The 21,417-nt window shown below is 42.2% G+C and overlaps 1 long non-coding RNA gene across 1 annotated transcript; it reads left to right on the top strand.

The window, feature by feature from the left end:
• The first annotated feature begins 2,644 nt into the window (after positions 1 to 2,644).
• Positions 2,645 to 6,450, top strand: LOC140077324 (uncharacterized). Its single transcript, XR_011849758.1, has 3 exons — positions 2,645 to 2,778; positions 4,363 to 4,439; positions 5,898 to 6,450. It is a non-coding gene; the product is annotated as an uncharacterized lncRNA (long non-coding RNA).
• Positions 6,451 to 21,417: the final 14,967 nt, after the last annotated feature.

Below are 21,417 nucleotides of genomic sequence, written 5' to 3'. Positions count from 1 at the left end.
CAATACAAACTACAACTGAACCTCCTACAACTACCACATTGGAAACTACAACTGAACCTCCTACAACTACCACATTAGAAACTACTACTGAACCTCCAACAACTTCCACATTAGAAACTACAACTGAACCTCCTACAACTACCACATTAGAAACTACAACTGAATCTCCCACAACTACCACATTAGAAACTACAACTGAACCTCCGACAACTACCACATTAGAAACTACAACTGAACCTCCTACAACTACCACAGTGGAAACTACAACTGAACCTCCTACAACTACCACATTGGAAACTACAACTGAGCCTCCCACAACTACCACATTACTAACTACAACTGAACCTCCCACAACTACCACATTACCAACTACAACTGAACCTCCTACAACTACCACATTACCAACTACCACTGAGTCTCCCACAACTACCACATTACCAACTACATCTGAACCTCCGACAACCACCACTTTAGCAACTACAACTGAACCTCCGACAACTACCACATTACCAACTACAACTGAACCTCCTACAACTACCACATTACCAACCACAACTGAACCTCCTACAACCACCACATTGGAAACTACAACTGAACCTCCTACAACTACCACATTGGAAACTACAACTGAACCTCCTACAACTACCACATTAGAAACTACAACTGAACCTCCTACAACTACCACATTGGTAACTACTACTGAGCCTCCCACAACTACCACATTACCAACTACATCTGAACCTCCCACAACTACCACATTGGAAACTACTACTGAACCTCCAACATCTTCCACATTAGAAACTACAACTGAACCTCCTACAACTACCACATTAGAAACTACAACTGAATCTCCCACAACTACCACTTTAGAAACTACTACTGAACCTCCAACAACTACCACATTAGAAACTACAACTGAACCTCCTACAACTACCACATTAGAAACTACAACTGAACCTCCTACAACTACCACAATAGAAACTACAACTGAACCTTCTACAACTACCATATTAGAAACTACAACTGAACCTCCTACAAGTACCACATTACCAACTACATCTGAACCTCCCACAACTACCACTTTAGCAACTACAACTGAACCTCCCACAACTACCACATTACCAACCACAACTGAACTTCCTACAACTACCACATTGGAAACTACAACTGAACCTCCTACAACTACCACATTAGAAACTACAACTGAACCTCCTACAACTACCACATTGGGAACTACTACTGGGCCTCCCACAACTACTACATTACCAACTACATCTGAACCTCCCACAACTACCACTTTAGCAACTACAACTGAACCTCCCACAACTACCACATTACCAACCACAACTGAACCTCCTACAACTATCACTTTGGAAACTACAACTGAACCTCCTACAACTACCACATTGGAAACTACAACTGAACCTCCTACAACTACCACATTGGAAACTACAACTGAACCTCCTACAACTACCACATTAGAAACTACAACTGAAACTCTGACAACAACCACATTAGAAACTACTACTGAACCTCAAACAACTACCACATTGGAAACTACAACTGAGCCTCCCACAACTACCACATTACCAACTACAACTGAACCTCCCACAACTACCACATTAGCAACTACAACTGAACCTCCTACAACTACCACATTAGAAACTACAACTGAACCTCCTACAACTACCACATTACCAACTACAACTGAGCCTCTGACAACTACCACATTAGAAACTACAACTGAGCCTCCTACAACTACCACATTGGAAACTACAACTGAGCCTCCTACAACTACCACATTGCCAACTACATCTGAACCTCCTACAACTACCACATTACCCACTACAACTGAACCTTCAACAACTATTATACGAATGTCTACAACAGAGTTTCCTTCAACTATCACAACATCCACTACAATTACGCCTACTACTAGAAACTCAAATGTTGGTCCTCTTACAGGAGTAGCACCCACTTTTATTCTTCCAAATGAGACAACAACAGAACCTTTTACATTTACTTCACTTGTAACTGTAACTGAACCTCCCACTACTCCTACAATACCAGTTACAACTGAACTGCCTACAACTACCACATTACCCATGGCAACTGAAACTTCAACAACTACTCCACTGTTTTCAACAAGAGGACCTTCCACAACTACTTCATCACTTACAGCAACTGAATCACCTACAACAACTATATTACCCACTACAATTGAACCACCCACAACAACCACAGTATCAATAGCTGGACCAACAGAAACTGCTACATTATCCACCACAACAGGACCTGCCACAACTACCACTATACAGAGCACTACTGAACCTTTTCCAACTACTACATCATCAACCAAAACGGAGCTTACAACAACCACTAAAACCGAAACTACCACAGGAAATTCTAATGTGGGCGGACTGACAGGGATTGGGCCCACCATTGTTCTTCCAGATTTTACAACAGAAACATCTACTGCCACTACTACAACCCCAGCTCCTATAACTACTGCATCAACCACTATGATAGCAGCTGTATCAACTAGCACTACATCTAATACAGCTGTCACTACCAGAGACTCAAATGTTAGTGGGCTTACAGGATCAGGTTCCACTATGGTTCTTCCAAGTGATACAACAACGACAACATCTACAGTAACTGAAACAGCTGCTACTACAAGTACCACAAGAAACGCTGATGTTGGTGGTATTTTAAATACAGGACCTACCCTTGTTCTTCCAGGCAATGTTGCAGCTAATGAACAAGAAGATAAAGATTGTAAGTACATTATTTTTCAGATGAAGTATGTTTATATTTTGTTTATGCCTCCTTGAGAACTTTAACAAGTAGTATCCATTGAACGCCAGTTCCCATCACCTGTAGGTGTTTAATGGCTGCTGCTAAAGCCATCAGTAGGGGGATCAGTACTAATAGACATTAGTGGTAATCCAGATCAGGTGAAGGTACTGAATATTTTTGCTTCAGCTAATATAATGTACTTTCTGAAAAATAACTTATTTAGGATTTGGGATAAGAGGTTCTACACGTAAAGGGAGGCGAGGAACATTCACAATAGTCCTTACTTCTCCCAGCACTTTGCCTTTGATGAAAAGTTCAGTGCATTTGTTCCAGCTTAAATCTGTCTCCTCCCACCCGTAAAAATCATTCCCCAAACTTTCTCTGTCTATGTTGGCTCTCTGTGTTTCTCCGTCCTCCACCACTTGGCCCCGCCCATCACTGGGTGTATGAAATGGGGACAATATCTGTAGTTTTCCACACAGTGTACACTATTAAATTTACCATGCAGTGGGAAGGACAGCATTCTGACAAAGACAGGAAGTGGACAGAAAGGTGACTTCCTGTCTGAAAGGGCCAAGATATAAAGAGAAACTGAGCTGTCAATCACAGTTAGGAGGTGTGGTTTACTGGCAGTCTGGAGCAAACATGACTGTTATTTTCAGAATTTGACACATCTAAACTCATTTGCATATCAAAAACCACTAGTAGTTATAGGGGGAGGCCATTTAACCTTTTATCAGCCAATATTACTGGTGTGAGGGATAAAATTCTGGTGACAGGTCTTCTTTAATATAATTCCTGGTATATGTGTAGGTTACAAGGTTTTTTGACTTGGTTAAAACCTTAAGGACAAATTTTGTCCTTCAAGACAGGATGTTTATTTTTTATATATGTTCTATTTTATATATGTTATTTTTTTTATCACTGTAACTGTTACAGGGCTGGTGTTTTTAAGGGGTAGTTGTCAGTTACTTACAAATTTTTGTGGTGGTAAAAGGGTTAAAAAATATATTAGATTGATCATTTTTACATTTTCTCAACGCACCTTACTGTATAAAACGTACATTACCATAATCAGTAGTATGATTCCGGCATATTTCTCTATAGACAGAGCTCAGTAAGGACTTGTTTTTTGTGGTATGAGAAGTAATTTTAGTCGTTTTTTACATCACTTTTTAACTGTTGTCTGCCACAGGTTTATCTATATGGCATCCAACAATGTGAGCTGGGGCATGTCTTTTAAATATCCCAGTTATAAAATGGTTGTCATACAGACAAACATACAGGTAATTGAAGTGTAGGTTGTATATGTGTAGGTGATATAGAGCTTGAGACATACATTGGCCCTATGGTAGCTGTACAAAGCAGAATATTACACCCAGAGATTATGGTATGAAAGTTACCATCAAAGATTCTTAGTGGCTGCAGAGCTGAAATTTTATCTTTTTATCAGTATTTGAAGAATTACATGACACCCAGTGATTTATGAGATGATTATTTCTCATCTTATGGGAGAATGTTAATTACTGTCATCTTCATGATATGGATTATTCTTAATTACAGTGCCATACTGGGGCATCATCCTAATTGCCCTGGCCTCCGTAATTGGTTTCGCCTTTCTAGCAGCAATGCTTTATGGGGTAAGTACTTGTTTTATCGTACATGTAGTTTCTAAAATACTATATTTATGTGTTTGGTTGCTACAAATCTGTTATTTTATGCCGTATTAATAAACTTCTGGTTGGATATTCTATGTAACATTGAGCTGGTATATTATATAATGCTATGTAATGTTTTGTAACAGGAGTGAGAAGGAAAGGGGCTTAACTACAGTGGTAGCAGCCATAGCAGCCACTATGGGGCCCGCAGTAGCAGAGGGCCCTGCCATCCTACCTGACATACTAAAGAGTGGAGAATGTGCACCATTATATACATATTATGCTACACATTACGGCATGTACAGCATAACATGTATATAACACATATGTGATGTATATATGCTCTATATGTGTCTATAAATGTGTGACTTGTAACTTGCATGTCTGAGTATACAAATATGTATATTTCTTAAGTGAGAAGGGGGTGGGGCCTTCAGAAGCCTGCTATGGGGCCCTGCAGAAGCCTGCTATGGGGCCCTGCTTCTCCTGGTTACGCCACTGGAGAAGGAATTGCAGTAGCCTCTGCAATCCCTGTCTACCTGTGCGTCCTTGGCTCCTGCTAATGCTCCATTGGACCTGAGACCGGGGATACCGCGCATGCACAGAACTCCGATGAAGCGGGACAGTGGGAGCATTAGCGGGAGCACGAGGATGTGCAGGAAGGAAGGGAGCAAGGGCTATTGGGGGGCGCAGTAGCCTTAGCTCCCGCTACCCAGAGAGACTACTCCATGCCCCAGTGGCCCCTCTGTAAAATTTCATTTTAGCTATATAATATAGCTTAGCATAAGGGTTATAGGGTTAGCTAAAGATAGATTAGGGTTTAGTAGATTAATTAGAACCTACGTTGAGTGGGAGATTTCGGAAGGTAGGTTTCCTATAATGGATTTGTAATCAGAGTTCTTTTGAAGTCACTTTTATTATCAGCCTCCAGATGGCATCACCTCCTAGTAATGAAGCCATCTAGTAGCTAGAACGTGAGGTTTCCATTTCATATTATATCATAAATCTTCTTTATAAAACAAAAATTATAATTATTCAAAAAGAAAGGACCAAAGCAAACTTTTTCCAAGTCCTTCATGAAAATAAAAAAGATCTTATTTTCATAGAATGACTGACCATGTGTTAGGAGATCACTCTGATAGATCCCCTCTGCCATGATGGTTCAAGAAGAAGGTCCCATGTGGGTGGTCATAGAGATGGTTAGACAGAGGTTGTCCTCATTTTCAAACTTTTCCTGTGTGTTTCATTATCTTCAGATAAACTTGACCCATTCCAGTTTAGGAAGTAGATGTAGGGGTATGTCCCATTTAGCCTATTAAAAGGAGTTGTTTAGCATTAGAAGAGGGGACAGAATTGACATACAATATAAAATGTATAAAATGAGCCGTTGATCACACCATTTTTAACAATTTTGTTAATGCATGTATCTCCATTATACAGATTTTTGCCCGTATGCGTATGCCATGCTGTAGATCGTACAGACCCCAACCCTGTACCTATCCAGCCTACAATACACACTATGGATGCTGGAACTGCGCAGAACCAACACCAGACCCAGAATGTGGACCTCCGAGGCCAACGATAAGTGATGACCTCTGTTCAAGGCCATAGTGTGGAGAGAGAGACCCAAGTAGACCACATTTTGCATCTACGAGGGCTTTGAGATGAACATTATATATTTTTAAAATTTGCACTTGCTTTATAATAATTTACGTCTATGCTCCCTTACGCTTTAGGCTGATATCTTTGGAATTTTCAATGAAAGTCCAGAAAGTTGAATCATTGTTGAGGATAAAACGTTCCTTGAAGGACCAACCACGACAGATTTAGAATTGTCTTGTTATCTTTGTTCCAAACGTAGACCTTTTTAAGACTGTCCCATCAATATCTAGGTTTTCCACCCCACCTAACTCATTTATATCAGGAAGACCAAGCGATTTATGGAGGGAGTTGATGGTGGTGGGAAGACCCCAACACAACAATTTCTTCTACTACCACTAGTGAGCTTACAATCACTAGCACTGTTGTTCTTTCACCCTGATCTATGATGTCAATGCTCAATGATCGGATATTGATTACACAAAAATTCCTGACCCTTGATGCTAAAAGTTGTACACATTAAAAAGCTCCATGTGGATGCTACAAGGGTCTGCCCACAAATATTTCTTCAGGTAACAGCACCACCTTGGCTACATATGGTATGACAACTCAGCACAATTCACAGTTGCAATACCAGACACAACGTGTGTCCAACAGTGGCGCCATTTCTCAAAAAAAAAAAAAAACCTCAGAAAGACATAAAAGAATAGCTTTTGGAAACTTTTTGTATGCACTTTAAAAAAGATTGAATTATTTATTTATACATGCTACAGTTTTATAAAACTAATATACTGTATTGATTATTGAATATGGAGTATTGAATATTGCCGTGCAAATTTGTTATAGAATAAAGAACACCCTTTACTCTTAATTCAGCATATTTTTCCAAGTTATTGACTAACTTCACCTCCATAGATGCTAACCCCAGCTACATGGACAGAAACCCATCTACAAGGTCACCAACCCCAACTTTATGATCGTTAACTCTGCCTTCAGGATCACTAACCCCATCTTCATGATCACTAACCCCACCTTTATGATTTTTTACTCCGTCCTCATGATCAATAGCCCTAGCTTCATGATGACCAAACTCACCTTTATGATCCCTAACTCCACCTCCATGATCACTAACTCCACCTCCATGGTCACTAACTCCCCCTTCGTGGTCACTAACTCCACCTTCATGGTTACTAACTCCCCCTTCATGGTTACTAACTCCCCCTTCATGTTCACTAACTCCCCCTTCATGGTCACTAACTCCCCCTTCATGGTCACTAACTCCACCTTCATGGTCACTAACTCCCCCTTCATGGTTACTAACTCCCCCTTCATGGTTACTAACTCCCCCTTCATGGTCACTAACTCCCCCTTCATGGTCACTAACTCCCCCTTCATGGTCACTAACTCCCCCTTCATGGTCACTAACTCCCCCTTCATGGTCACTAACTCCACCTTCATGGTCACTAACTCCCCCTTCATGGTCACTAACTCCCCCTTCATGGTCACTAACTCCACCTTCATGGTCACTAACTCCCCCTTCATGGTCACTAACTCCACCTTCATTGTCACCAACTCCCCCTTCATGGTTACTAACTCCCCCTTCATGGCTACTAACTCCCCCTTCATGATCACTAACTCCACCTTCATGGTCACTAACTCCCCCTTCATGGTCACTAACTCCCCCATCATGGTCACTAACTCCACCTTCATGGTCACTAACTCCCCCTTCATGGTTACTAACTCCCCCTTCATGGTTACTAACTCCCCCTTCATGGTTACTAACTCCCCCTTCATGGTCACTAACTTCCCCTTCATGGTCACTAACTCCCCCTTCATGATCACTGACCCCACCTTTATGATTTCTAATTCCGTCTTTGTGATCAATTGCCCTAGCTTCATGATCACTAACTCCAACTTCATGATCATTTACTCCTCCTTCATGGTCACTAACTCCCCCTTCATGGTCACTCTGCTTCTGCTCTCTGAACGATGGTTACAAAGCGTGTCTCTCTTACTGGAGGATCTTTACTTCTCTGCAGCCCTTTCATTTGAATGGGCACAGTCTCATACTTTGTCTATACTGCGGGGGCGCTGCAAGGAAATTGTCTGTCACAGATGATTCTTGTATGCAGCACTTTATTTTCTTGTCCAATCAGGCAATAAAGCTTTTATTGTTACCGTATATACGAAAGATGTGCTGAAAAACCCCAAATCGGCTTATAGACAAGTGTATAAAAAATAAATGCACATACTCACCTTCCAATGCTCCCTGATGCACTGCACAGCTCCTCTTTCTTCTTTTCTTCACTGGTAACACAGGGGACAGAGACACGTAATCTGTCGCACACTATGATGTCAGCAGCAGTTTTACCACAGCCTCATAGTGTGCGGTCGCAGGCAGAGCATATGGACATGTCTCTGTTACATCTGAGGGGGAGACGGAAGAGGAGGCGTGTGGAGCACCGGAAAGTGAGTATGCATGTTTATTTTTTTTTACAATGAGGGGCTGCAGGGCATTTCATTATTAGGGAGGCTACATTAAGCATTTCATAAATAGGGGGCTACATTGGCATTTCATTAGTAGGGGGCCTGCTGCAGGGCATTTCATTATGGGGCTGCTTGGGCTTCTTTATTGGGGAGGCTGCATGGGGCATTTTAACACTGGGGAGGCTGCATGGGGCATTCCATTACTGGGGGGGGGGGGTACATTGGGCATTTCATTACTGAAGGGTTGCAACAGAGTATTTCATTATTAGGAGCTCTGCTACAGGGCATTTCATTATGGTGGCTACTTGGGACATTTTTTTTGGGGGAGGCTGGATGGGGCATTTCATTATTGTGGGAGGCTGCGTGATCATTTCATTAGTGGGGGAGGCTGCATGGGTCATTTAATTACTGGGGGAGGCTGCATGGGGCATATCATTATTGAGGGAGGCTGCTAGACATTAAATTCCTGGAGGAGGCTGCTGGGCATTAAATTGCTAGGGGAGGCTGCTGGGCATTAAATTGCTGGGGGAGGCTGCTGGGCATTACATTAGTGAGGGGATGCTGCTGGACATTACATTTTTGAGGGGATGTTACTGGGCATTTAATTTTGAAGGGGATGCTGCTGGGCATTTTATTAGTGAGTAGTGAGGGAAGGCTGCTGAAATTTTTTTATTACTCTGGGAGGCTGTGACCAATGCATTTCTGATGAAATGTAGAAAAAAAATGATACAATTTTTATTTTCAATTGTGGAAAAAGTAGCAGGAGCTATGATTTCTTTGGGGTGAGGTGAAGAGGTGGTGTGAAAGTGATATACACTGAACGTGTGGTTGGAAAGGTATGAGGAGATCCAGAAGAGGGACAGGTCAGTGATAGTAAGCAGTAGTGTAACTAGGAGAGGCAGAGCCCCATAGCAGACTCCTGAAGGGGACCCCATGTCGGCTTAAAAATATACATATATTACATTCCTATATACATAAACATACAGATCATCACTCATACATGCACATTTATACACTGTTACACACATATAGAGCATATACACATCACATATACACACATGCACACATACAGTGCCATATACAGACATACAGCTTACACCCCATATACACATACACACCCATAAACAATATGTTTACCACAATGTGCAGCATAATATGTATATAATGGTGCACATTCTTCATTCTTTAGTGTCAGGTCGGATGACGGGGCCCCTGACACTGTGGGCCCCATAGCGGCTGCTATGGCTGCTATCGCTTTAGTTATGCCCCTGATACCAAGAGACCATAGAGTCTGCAGCAGGAGAGAAGGGTCAACAGTGTGAAAGGCAGATGACAGGTCAAGGAGGAGGAGAGCAGAGCAGTGATGTTTTGCCTTGGACATTAGGTCATTAGGTCATTAGAGACTTGGTCAGGGCAGTCGAAGTGGAGCGATTGGGTCGGAAACTCATTGAAGTTTGCCAAAGAGCGAGCTGGAGGATAGGTAGGAGGATAGTTCCAGATGGAAGTAGAGTGTTAGGACGAGTAGATGGGTCCAGAGATCACTTCTTTGGGATGGGTGTGACAGACAAGTGGATAGTGAAAGGTTAAAGAGATGAGTAAGAGCTGGAATGATCACAGGGGGAGGTTGGGGATAAGATGTGACGGAATCGGGTCAAGCGGACAAGTAGTGACCCCTGGATGGGTCACTGCTGTGGTGGTGACACGTCCTGCACAATGTTTGCCGGTCTCATTGTTATGGTTGGTTGTGGATACGGGTAGGACATACCACATGTCTCATAGCACTGAACTCAGCGGAGGATTATTTTTAGCTCATGTTTACTAACTCACCAGCTTCTATGTACATTACTGGGGAGAAGATTTGTCATAGCGGCTTTTTTGGACGTCAATCGTCTCTTCGCGCAAATGTGTTCTTTATCATAATGAGATGGAAGGAGGCAAGAAAACAAAAGCAAAAGTTTTCCAACACTTAGAAACATAGATACATTTAGTGGGACCAATATTACTAAAGTATCAGTGTGTGACAGATTGTACATAGTGTCCTATCTGCAGGCAGCATGTTATAGAGCAGGAGGAGATAAGCAGATTGTACGTATTGTTCTATCTTTAGGCAGCATGTTATTGAGCAGGGGGAGCTCAGAGGGTTGTAAATAGTGTCCTATCTGCAGGAAGCAAGTTATAGGGCAGGAGGCACTGAGCAGATTGTACATAGTGTCCTATCTGCAGGTAACGTTATATAGCAGGAGGAGCTGAGCAGATTGTACACAGTGCCCTATCTACAGGCAGCATGTTATAGAGCAGGAGGAGCTGTGCAGATTATACATACTGTCTTATCTACAGGCAGCATGTTATTAAGCAGGAGGAGCTGAGCGGATTATACATAGTGTCCTATCTGCGTGCAGCATGTTATAGAGCAGGGGGAGCTGTGCAGATTGTATAAAGTGTCCTATCTACAGGCAGCATGTTATAGAGCCCTTAGGAGCTGAGACGATTGTACATTGTGTCCTATCTGCAGGCAGCATGTTATAGAGCAGGGGGAGCTGAGCAGATTGTTCATAGTGTTATATCTGCAGGCAGCATGTTATAGAGCAGGAGGAGCGGAGACGATTGTACATTGTGTCCTATCTACAGGCAGCATGTTATAAAGCAGGAGGAGCTGAGCAGAATATACATAGTGTCCTATCTACAGGCAGCATGTTATAGAGCAGGAGGAGCTGAGCAGATTGTACATAGTGTTCTATCTACAGGTAGCATGTTATAGAGCAGGAGGAGCTGAGCAGATTGTACATAGTGTTCTATCTACAGGTAGCATGTTATAGAGCAGGGAGAGCCGAGCAGATTGTACATAGTGTTCTATCTACAGACAGCATGTTATAGAGCAGGAGGATCTGCAAAGATTTTTGTTTACTACAGACTTATGAAAAATAATTCAGTTTACTTGTCCTGTTTCTCATTGCTTTATGTTTTATTTGCTGGTTCTATCAGAGATTATATGACTAGAAGGCGGATTCAATTTGTTTTTTCACGTTGATTTTCCACTAAACCTTCACGCCCTATAAGACTGCTAGTAAATCCTTTGCACTGTGCAGCCAGTCCTGTATCCTCCGTGTCACCATCACATGATCCCTGCAGGGAGAGGGAAGACAAGGTGACATGCAGACGCCTGAGGTGATGCCTGTGACTACAGCCCGAGGATAGAACTACTGATGATTGATGAGATGGTGCAGAGGAGCACAGGACCTTCCCTGCACTGCCGGCAGCTCAAGGACCTGTGATGATGTCATCATCACGTGATCCCCGGCTTCTCCTCTAAGTAGCAGCCCGGGAACTGCTGACAATAAGGACAGGGCACTAGACCTGGGGAAAGGGAACTATAGGGGGCGGGGGGAACTAGACCTGAGGGCAAGGGAGGTAGTGGGGACTAGCTGGGGGTAGGGTGGACTATACCTGGGGACAGTGGGAACTAGCTGAGGATGGGAGGGGGTGACATGCTGGGGGACGGGGAACTAGCTGGCGGCAGGGGGCACTAGCTGGAGGCAGAGGGGACTAACTGAGGGCAGGGGAACTAGCTGTGGGGAGGGGGGAGTAGCTGAGGGCAAGGGGGACTAGTCGGGTGCAGGAATGGTCTAGCTGAGGATGAGGGCGGACGGGATAGTTGGTTGCAATGGGGACTAGCTAGGGGCAGGAGTGGCCTAGCTGAGGGCATGGGGGCTAATTTGAGACTAGCAGAGGGCTGGGGAAAAGGGGGTTAGCCGGGGACAGAGGGGGGCTAGATCTGGGGGCAGGGGGGACTACACTCGGGGGCAGGGGGAACTATACCCAGGGGCAAGGGGGACTACACCTGGGAGCAGGGAGGGGACTAAACCTGAGGGCAGGGTAAGACTAGACCTTTGAGGAGGGGGGAACTAACCTGGAGAGGGGGGAACTAACTGGGGACAGGGGGGACTAGACCCGGGGGGGGGGGGGGCATTACTTTGTGAGAAGGGATAGCAGACATTGAGGGGTGCTACCTGAGTGTGAAGAGAGACAAGACCTGGTGGGGGCAGTATTCTGAGTTATATTCTTGTATATAGGGGGCAGTATTATAGTAGTTATATTCTTGTCCATAGGGGGCAGTATTATAGTAGTTATATTCTTGTACATTGGGGGCAGTATTATAGTAGTTATATTCCTGTACATAGGGGGCAGTATTATAGTAGTTATATTATTGTACATAGGGGGCAGTATTATAGTAGTTATATTCTTGTACCTAGGGGCAGTATTATAGTAGTTATATTCCTATTCCTGTACATAGGGGGCAGTATTATAGTAGTTATATTACTGTACAAAGGAGGTAGTATTCTAGTAGTTATAGTCTTGTACATAGGGGGCAGTATTATAGTAGTTATATTCTTGTACATAGGGGCAGTATTATAGTAGTTATATTCTTGTACATAGGGGCAGTATTATAGTAGTTATATTCTTGTACATAGGGGGCAGTATTATAGTAGTTATATTCTTGTACATAGGGGACAGTACAATAGAAGCTATATTCTTGTACATAGGGGGCAGTATTATAGTAGTTATATTCTTGTACATAGGGGGCAGTATTATAGTAGTTATATTCTTGTACATAGGGGGCAGTATTATAGTAGTTATATTCTTGTACATAAGGGGCAGTATTATAGTAGTTATATTCTTGTACATAGGAGGCAGTATTATAGTAGTTATATTCCTGTACATAGGGGGCAATATTATAGTAGTTATATTCTTGTACATAGGGGGCAGTATTATAGTAGTTATATTCTTGTACATAGGAGGCAGTATTATAGTAGTTATATTCTTGTACATAGGGGGTAGTATTATAGTAGTTATATTCTTGTACATATAGGGCAGTATTATAGTAGTTATATTCTTGTACATAGGGGCAGTATTATAGTAGTTATATTCTTGTACATAGGGGGCAGTATTATAGTAGTTATATTCCTGTACATAGGGGGCAGTATTATAGTAATTATATTCTTGTACATAGGGGGCAGTATTATAGTAGTTATATTCTTCTACATTGGGGGCAGTATTATAGTAATATTCTTGTTCATAGGGGGCAGTATTATAGTAGTTATATTCTTGTACATAGGGGGCAGTATTATAGTAGTTATATTCTTGTACATACGGGGCAGTATTATAGTAATTATATTCTTCTACATAGGGGGAGGTATTATAATATTTATATTTTTTTGACCTTAGGCACCCAAAAATGCTGTGAATAACTGTCTGGCTGGGGTATACCAGAGCCCCTGTGTGCAGCCAGTTATTCACAATTACCTGCTGCTTGGGTTCAGACAATTTTGATCATTATTATGATCCTGTTTGTGCGCTGTATTGTCTGCTCTAGGGTCTGTGTTACTTATTGTAACAGTATTAAGCAATACAGTCCAGAGGTTTCCTGGCCAGATGACAACCCTACTTACATCCACTGGGTGGCCACATGTAGACACATATACACTATTTATCACATGGTGATACACAATATTACAGAACTTTTTATCTTGACAATCTGCTGATCTTGTGCTACACATACCTTAGACGTGTCCAGGAAGGTAGGACACATTTGTTCTAAGGCAAGGTGAAGGAGCACACATCTGTCCTGAGAGAAGATGGAGGGCACATCTGCCCTGAGAGAACATGAAGGAGGACATATCTGTCCCGAGAGAACATGAAGGAGGACACATCTGTCCTGAGAGAACATGAAGGAGCACACATCTGTCCTGAGAGAACATGAAGGAGGACACATCTGTCCTGAGAGAACATGAAGGAGCACACATCTGTCCTGAGAGAACATGAAGGAGGACACATCTGTCCTGAGAGAACATGAAGGAGCACACATCTGTCCTGAGAGAACATGAAGGAGGACACATCTGTCCTGAGAGAACATGAAGGAGGACACATCTGTCCTGAGAGAACATGAAGGAGGACACATCTGTCCTGAGAGAACATGAAGGAGGACACATCTGTCCCGAGAGAACATGAAGGAGGACACATCTGTCCTGAGAGAACATGAAGGAGGACACATCTGTCCTGAGAGAACATGAAGGAGGACACATCTGTCCTGAGAGAAGATGGAGGACACATCTGTCCTGAGAGAACATGAAGGAGGACACATCTGTCCTGAGAGAAGATGAATGAGGTCAAATCTCTCCTAAGAGAATGTAAAGAAGGACACATCTGTCCTAAGTGAATATGAAGGAGAGCACAACTGTTCTGATAGGTGGTGAGGGAATACACATATATCCTAAGAGAAGATCAAGGAGGGAAGAACTGTCCTGAGAGATGGTGAAGAAAGACACATCTGTTCTGAGGGAAGGTGAAGGAGGACACAACTGTCTTAAGAGAAGGTGAAGGAGGACACATCTGTCGTAAGAGAAGATGAAGGAGAACATAGCTGTCTGAAGATAAAGTGATAGAGGACACTTGTTCTAAGAGAAAGTGAGGGAGGACAAGTGTCCTTAGAGAACATGAAGGAGAACACAACTGACACATGAGAAAGTATTGGAGGACATGTGTTCTAAGAGAAGGTGAGGGAGGAAAAGTGTCCTTGGAGGACAAGTGACCTTAGAGAACATGAAGGAGAACACAACTGACACATGAGAAAGTATTGGAGGACATGTGTCCCAACAGAAGGTGGTGGAAACAACTGTCCTAAAAGATCATAAAGGAGGAGACAACTGTTCCCAGAGAAGACAAAGGATGATACATCTTTCTTAAGAGAAGGTAAGTGAGAAATCATCAGTCCTGTTACAAGAGGAAAGAGGACACATTTGTTTTAAGAAAAGGTAATAAAGGACACATCTATCTTGAGAGAAGTGAAAGGACACATACAGTATAATAGGGAAAGTAGAACAACTTCTGTCTTAAGAAACAGTATAGGAGGACACATCTGTCATAGTTCTCCTGCAAAGAAGCCTGACGGGATACAACCTGATATGTGGCTACTCCAGGATTCTCCATGACTCACTCACATACATGACATATTTAGATGAAAATCCCAGATAAAAATAGCAAAGCGATAATCAGGTCTGCTGTGAAGCTTGTACTGTCCATGGACAATAGCTCCGATCCCTTCCAGTCTGTAATGTTCTGCATTCCATGCACAGTCCGCTCTCTACCAGAACACACAGTCAGGCAATAGGTCAATCAAAAAGTCAGTTAAAAATGTTTAAATGAATTCAGGTCCCCAATGTTGCTTTAACCATAGGGGGTCTGATCCCTTATAATATATACTGAAATATAGTAATATACAGATGTGTCTCTATTACAGTCTGCCTCCAGTAGACTGTAATGGAGTTTGCTGAATGACAGCTATGACAGTTCTTATAGGCTCCCAGCTGTCATGGCTGCAACTGTTTGGGTGCCATCATCTATGCTGTAAGCCCTTGAGCAGTATTAAATTGTATTTTATAATTGATTAGACTGCAAATACTACAAAAAGGGGTTTTTAACACCTTAAGCTACTTCTTCTGATGCAACGCCTTAATGAAGATTACAGGACCTAGCATCCTGCTGACACCAGGGCAGGGCTGTGTTATAACCTGCAATAACACCAGGGGTCAGGAAAGCTCCGATCCCAGGTGTTTAACCAGTTAGACACCACAGCCAAACATGGACTGCCATGTCTAAGCAGGTGCAGAGGTAGTGAGCTCTCTGTCACTCTTCAGCACCCTGCAGCCGCAATCCCAGGGTCCCGATGATGTCACACAGCAGCCCGGGGTCCACTGAAGGACCTCAGGGCTGACTGTGATAACCTTCTGATGGCCTAAAAGACAGTATAATGCACTGCACTAAATCATTATGCAAGAAAGCAAGTGACCTCCTGCCAGTGCCCCTGCCCATGAGTAAAAATAAAAAGTTTTATGCAACAAAAAGCATAAAACCAGTCTAAAAACAAAACTAGAAAAAATTGCCCGCTCCTTAGAAATAAAAAATTAAAAACACATTTTATACTAACACCCCCATACCAACCCAGGATAGAAAATAGTAGTATTTGTCCTGTACGATAATTTGGGGGGTTTTTTTGTTTTTTTTTGCCCCTGAGTGAGAAGTACCGTAATATGCTACGTGGCATGGGTGCAGGAGATAAAAGGTGGAAGATGTGTGGGTTTTTAATTTTTTAGTTTGTTTAACAATGCCCAAAATCGATGCCCAAACATTGACATTTCCTAATCATCCATCACACAAAAAAACTTTATGGACCCATAAGTGTGTACAAATACAATCTACAGGTTTTTATGCAAAAAAAAAAAAAAAATAGCCTTTGGACAGCCACATTGACATTTGAAATTTTAAAAATGCTGGCGCTTGGAAAGAGTTTTTTTTCTACTAAAAGGAATTCATTATGCAAATAAAGGTCATTAAAAAAATCCTATAAAATTGGCATCGCTGTATGTGTACTGTTCCAGGGGAAAAAGGTTTTATGTTATTTAGGTTCCATGCAGGGGTAAAAAAAAAAACAATGCCCGATTTGCATCCTTTTTTTAATTATAATTTACAGAAAGGGTTAATAAAAGTTCATTTATGTGAGATATGTGTCAAAGCTCTGGGGTCACAACGGGAAATCCAATAACTAGCACAAGGCACAGGGAACAGCTTTCTTATAGGCTTGGAGCACTAAGATCTGGCGGGGGTTTCTGGGAGAAGTCTGCCTGATCCGAGAGATGGATCGCAGTGGCACCCGTGAAAATATGAAACCCAAAATTATGCTAATAAAAATTACATTTCATCCTCGAAAAACAACACCTCGTACAACTAAAGGTATAGAAAAATTTTAAAAAGTTATAGATTGTAGAAGGCATTGAAAGAAAAAGCTGAAAATTTACCTGGTCGTTAATGTGAAAAACAGGAGCGGAGATAAGGTTTTAATAAAAACTCTAAAATCCCAAAGTATCCCCCCCCCCCCTCCTTAGTATATACATAAGAATAAACTAAACTTTTTAGTTATCATCACGTCCAAAAATGCCCAATCTATCAAAATATAAAAACGTCTATTCCCAGCAGTGAACCCCATAACAAAAAGGAAAAACTTCTGAATCATTCTACTGCACATAAAATAATTAGAAAAAGGGATCATAAGGCCATAAAGTCTTCAGAATGATATCAATTAAAAATTCAGCTTGTCCCGCACAAAATGGGACCCTCGCAAAACCGTAAATGAGCTGCAGTGTTAAGGGGTTAAGAGAAAGTGGATGTCACTCCGTGGTCTGACAAGGAATGCAACTCTCTACTCAATAAAGCTGCCAATCAATGCCCACACCGCTCACTCCTGCCACACCGGGCTCACATAACATTTACACACAGTGGGGGGAATTCATGATGGCTAAGACTTAGTGGTTATTTACTAAGAGGCTCTGGTCTCTGAAAAGGAACTTACAATCAAAAGTATGAGCCTAGTAAAGAACGAGGGGGATCAGATATGAGGGGATATGTAGAAGAAATCGATTTGGAATACACTTTACCTAAAATGTATATTTTAAGGGTACTTTTGACCTTCGGTATGTAGGACAATAACCTGATTGCCTAGGGTAGCACATTCCAGAGAACTGGAACTGGTTTGAGAAAAGTCTTAGAAAAGGGAGTAGGGATTACAATTGAGGTAAGTATCTATTGTTTGATGATTGACGGAGAACAGTGGTAGGTTGATAGATGGAGAAGACAGCGAGAATGCAGGGAGGTGCGGCATTGAGAAGAGATTTGCCGATGAGAAGGATAAGTTTAAGTATTTTGATAAAGGTTATAGCTAAGGTTTTTCTAAGTTAGAAAAGGGCAGATTCTTGAGATGTTATTGAGATGCAGGTGACGTGTGTGAGCAGATGATTATAGGGAGCGAAGGAAGGATGTGAGACAAACATTACGCCACAACATGGGGTGTGCGACTGTCGAGGTAAAGCAGAGAAGCCGATCGTCTGTTATTGCCGGATTTAATTAACCCCGATCTACTGTGTTCATATATCGGTTAATGCTTCATCTTATACCACGGCCAACAGAGTTATTCCTACTAATCATTTAATTATGTTTACTGCCATTTACCTATGATTTAATACAAACAACATTCAATAAATTGTCCCATTTAGTGCAAAAAAAACTATAATCCCTCGGAGATTATACATTTGTCAAAAAACTGTCCAACAACAACATTCAGAATATCAATCTCCTTGATGAAGATCAACTCTCCAGGCTCCATTACACTGGTTCTTCTCAAGGTTAATTGTCCTTAAGAAGACATTGGGGCACATTTACTACCATTCCTTGGAGTTTACAGAGTTGTCCGACGATAATGCACTGTGCCGTGATTCACTAAGATTGTGCGCCCGATATCCTGCATGTGTCGCTTCCCCACTCCGGTCCGCCAGATTTCGCCTTCTTCTTCCTGGGACGTGTAAGTGCTTGATCTTACGACACAATTTGAAAGTTAATCCCGTGCTCATTTCGAATTAGTCGGATTGTCCACCTCCCGATTTCTGTCATATGACAGCCAGCGCAGCTGCGCCAACACAATCCCAGCACAGACACCGGTTAAATACCTGTAAAGGCTGCGCCAATCCTGAAAACGATGAAAGTGAGTAGCACGACCGTTAGTAAATAAGGTCCTTTATAACCGATGTTGATACACGTTGATTATTTTCAATAAATTGTACTAATGCCTAATTTTGTTATGATTATCCTTTTACGATGAAGCAACGCCACTCAACGTTCGGAGACCATTTTACCCACAGCCTGTTTAGCCTCTCATCTCAATGCAATTTGACCTCCAGACGTCTTTCGGGACTCCCTCATGTGCATGTATGAGTGCAGAGCAACCCATACACATAAGATGAGTCACTAAACCTGCTGAAGTTGGTGAATTAAAATTATTTTCATCTAATGTTTATGGGGGATTTGTCTTGACCTGGATGGTCCACGCATCATGGACAACCCATTGCGTTAACTGGTTTCTTGGATTACATATCATAAAGGAAATGAATCTTTACAGTACAGGCAGTCCCCGGGTTACATATAAGATAGGGTCTGTAGGTTTGTTCTTAAGTTGAATTTGTATGTAAGTCGGAACTGTATATTTTATCATTGTAATCCCAGCCAGAACTTTTTTGGTCTCTGTGACAATTGGATTTTAAAAATGTTGGGTTGTCATTAGAACCAGGATTAACAATAAAGCTTCATTTCAGACACCTGTGATAACTGTTATAGCTGATTATTGTAGCCTAGGACTAAAGTACAGTAAGTTACCAATATCCAGTGGTCCGTTTGTAACTAGGGGTCGCATGTAAGTCGAGTGTTCTTAAGTAGGGGACCGCCTGTAGTTGATTTTGCCTCATGGAAGTGTTTGTCTTCTGGATCAACACTGTAGACCAGGGGTCCCCAAACTTTTTACATAGGGGGCCGTTCATTGTCCCTCTCAGACCGTTGGAGGGCCGGATAAATAGCAGTACATGTGACCGCATCTGTAATACACTGCCCCCCCCAATTAATTATTTAATATAATGCACCCCCTTGTGAACTATTTTATATATTGGCCCAATTCATTAATTAATTATTAAATATACTGGGACCCCTCTCCATTAATTATTGAATATGCTGCCCCCCTATTAATTACTAGACTGTCCCTCATAATTAATTATTACCTATACCCCCATCATTAATTATTTCCTATGCTGCCCCTCCACCATTAGTTATTTTATATGCCCCCCACCATTAGTTATTTTATATGCCCCCCCCCCACCATTAGTTATTTTATATGCCCCCCACCATTAGTTATTTTATATGTCCCCCCCACCATTAGTTATTTTATATGCCCCCCACCATTAGTTATTATTTTTTTTATTTGCCCCCACCATTAGTTATTTTATATGCCCCCCACCATTAGTTATTATTTTTTTTATTTGCCCCCACCATTAGTTATTTTATATGTCCCACCACCATTAGTTATTATTTTTTTTTATTTGTCCTCACCATTAGTTATTTTATATGTCCCCCCCACCATTAGTTATTTTATATGATGCTCCCATCATGAATTATTTCATATATTAGGGCCCCCCGCTGGCACAATGTTTTTACTGCTGCTTAAAAAAAATGTAAAAATCCTATACTCACCTCTGGCTCCCGCGTCTTTCTTCTTGCGGCTGCCGGACAGGAAAAGGTGCGCGGCCGCGTGCGCGCATGCAGGTTCAAAGAGCGATGTGCGCCGGGGTGGTTTTCCGGCCACATCGCTCCACCTGCAATAATAGTGCTCGAGCGGCCGTTTCCGGCCGCATCGAGCACTATACTGTGACGGGCAGGAGCTTCCTGTCCGGACGGACGGAAGCCCCTGCCTGGCTGCCGGGGGCCGCATAGAAACGGTCCGCGGGCCGCAAGTGGCCCGCGGGCCGTAGTTTGGGGACCCCTGCTGTAGACTGATGGGCTGCATAAGATGGGTGTATATTAGATGGTGGGTCATGGTCTCTCTGTTCTACAAATTTTGATAGTCCTAGTGGTCAAACCACCAACAATGTTTGAAGACGCTTCTGAAAGGAGAAAATAAAACGACACAATAGTCCTGATTTTACGTACAATATTCGTCAAACTGCACCTTATGTAAATACAACATCCTTTTATCTCAGGGTTTTCTTCTGTTAGTGATGCAGCCACTCCCCGTCCTTCATTCATCAGTCTTTGGCATACCTGAGACATCTGCCTCAGAGCTGCACATAATATTCCAGTGATTTCAAAACATTTATTGAAAGTTCATGTTTTTGTGATGTGTCACAGGACCCGAACACAACGAAGGTCTAATCTTCTAGAAGTAATTGTATAAATAGCGGAAAGAACAATTGCTAGATAGGTTTCATAGGGTGTCAACTCTACGCAATGA

Source organism: Engystomops pustulosus, chromosome 9 (genome assembly GCF_040894005.1).
Source record: "Engystomops pustulosus chromosome 9, aEngPut4.maternal, whole genome shotgun sequence".
NCBI classification, from domain to species: domain Eukaryota; kingdom Metazoa; phylum Chordata; class Amphibia; order Anura; family Leptodactylidae; genus Engystomops; species Engystomops pustulosus.
This window is presented reverse-complemented; position numbering and strand designations above follow the sequence as displayed.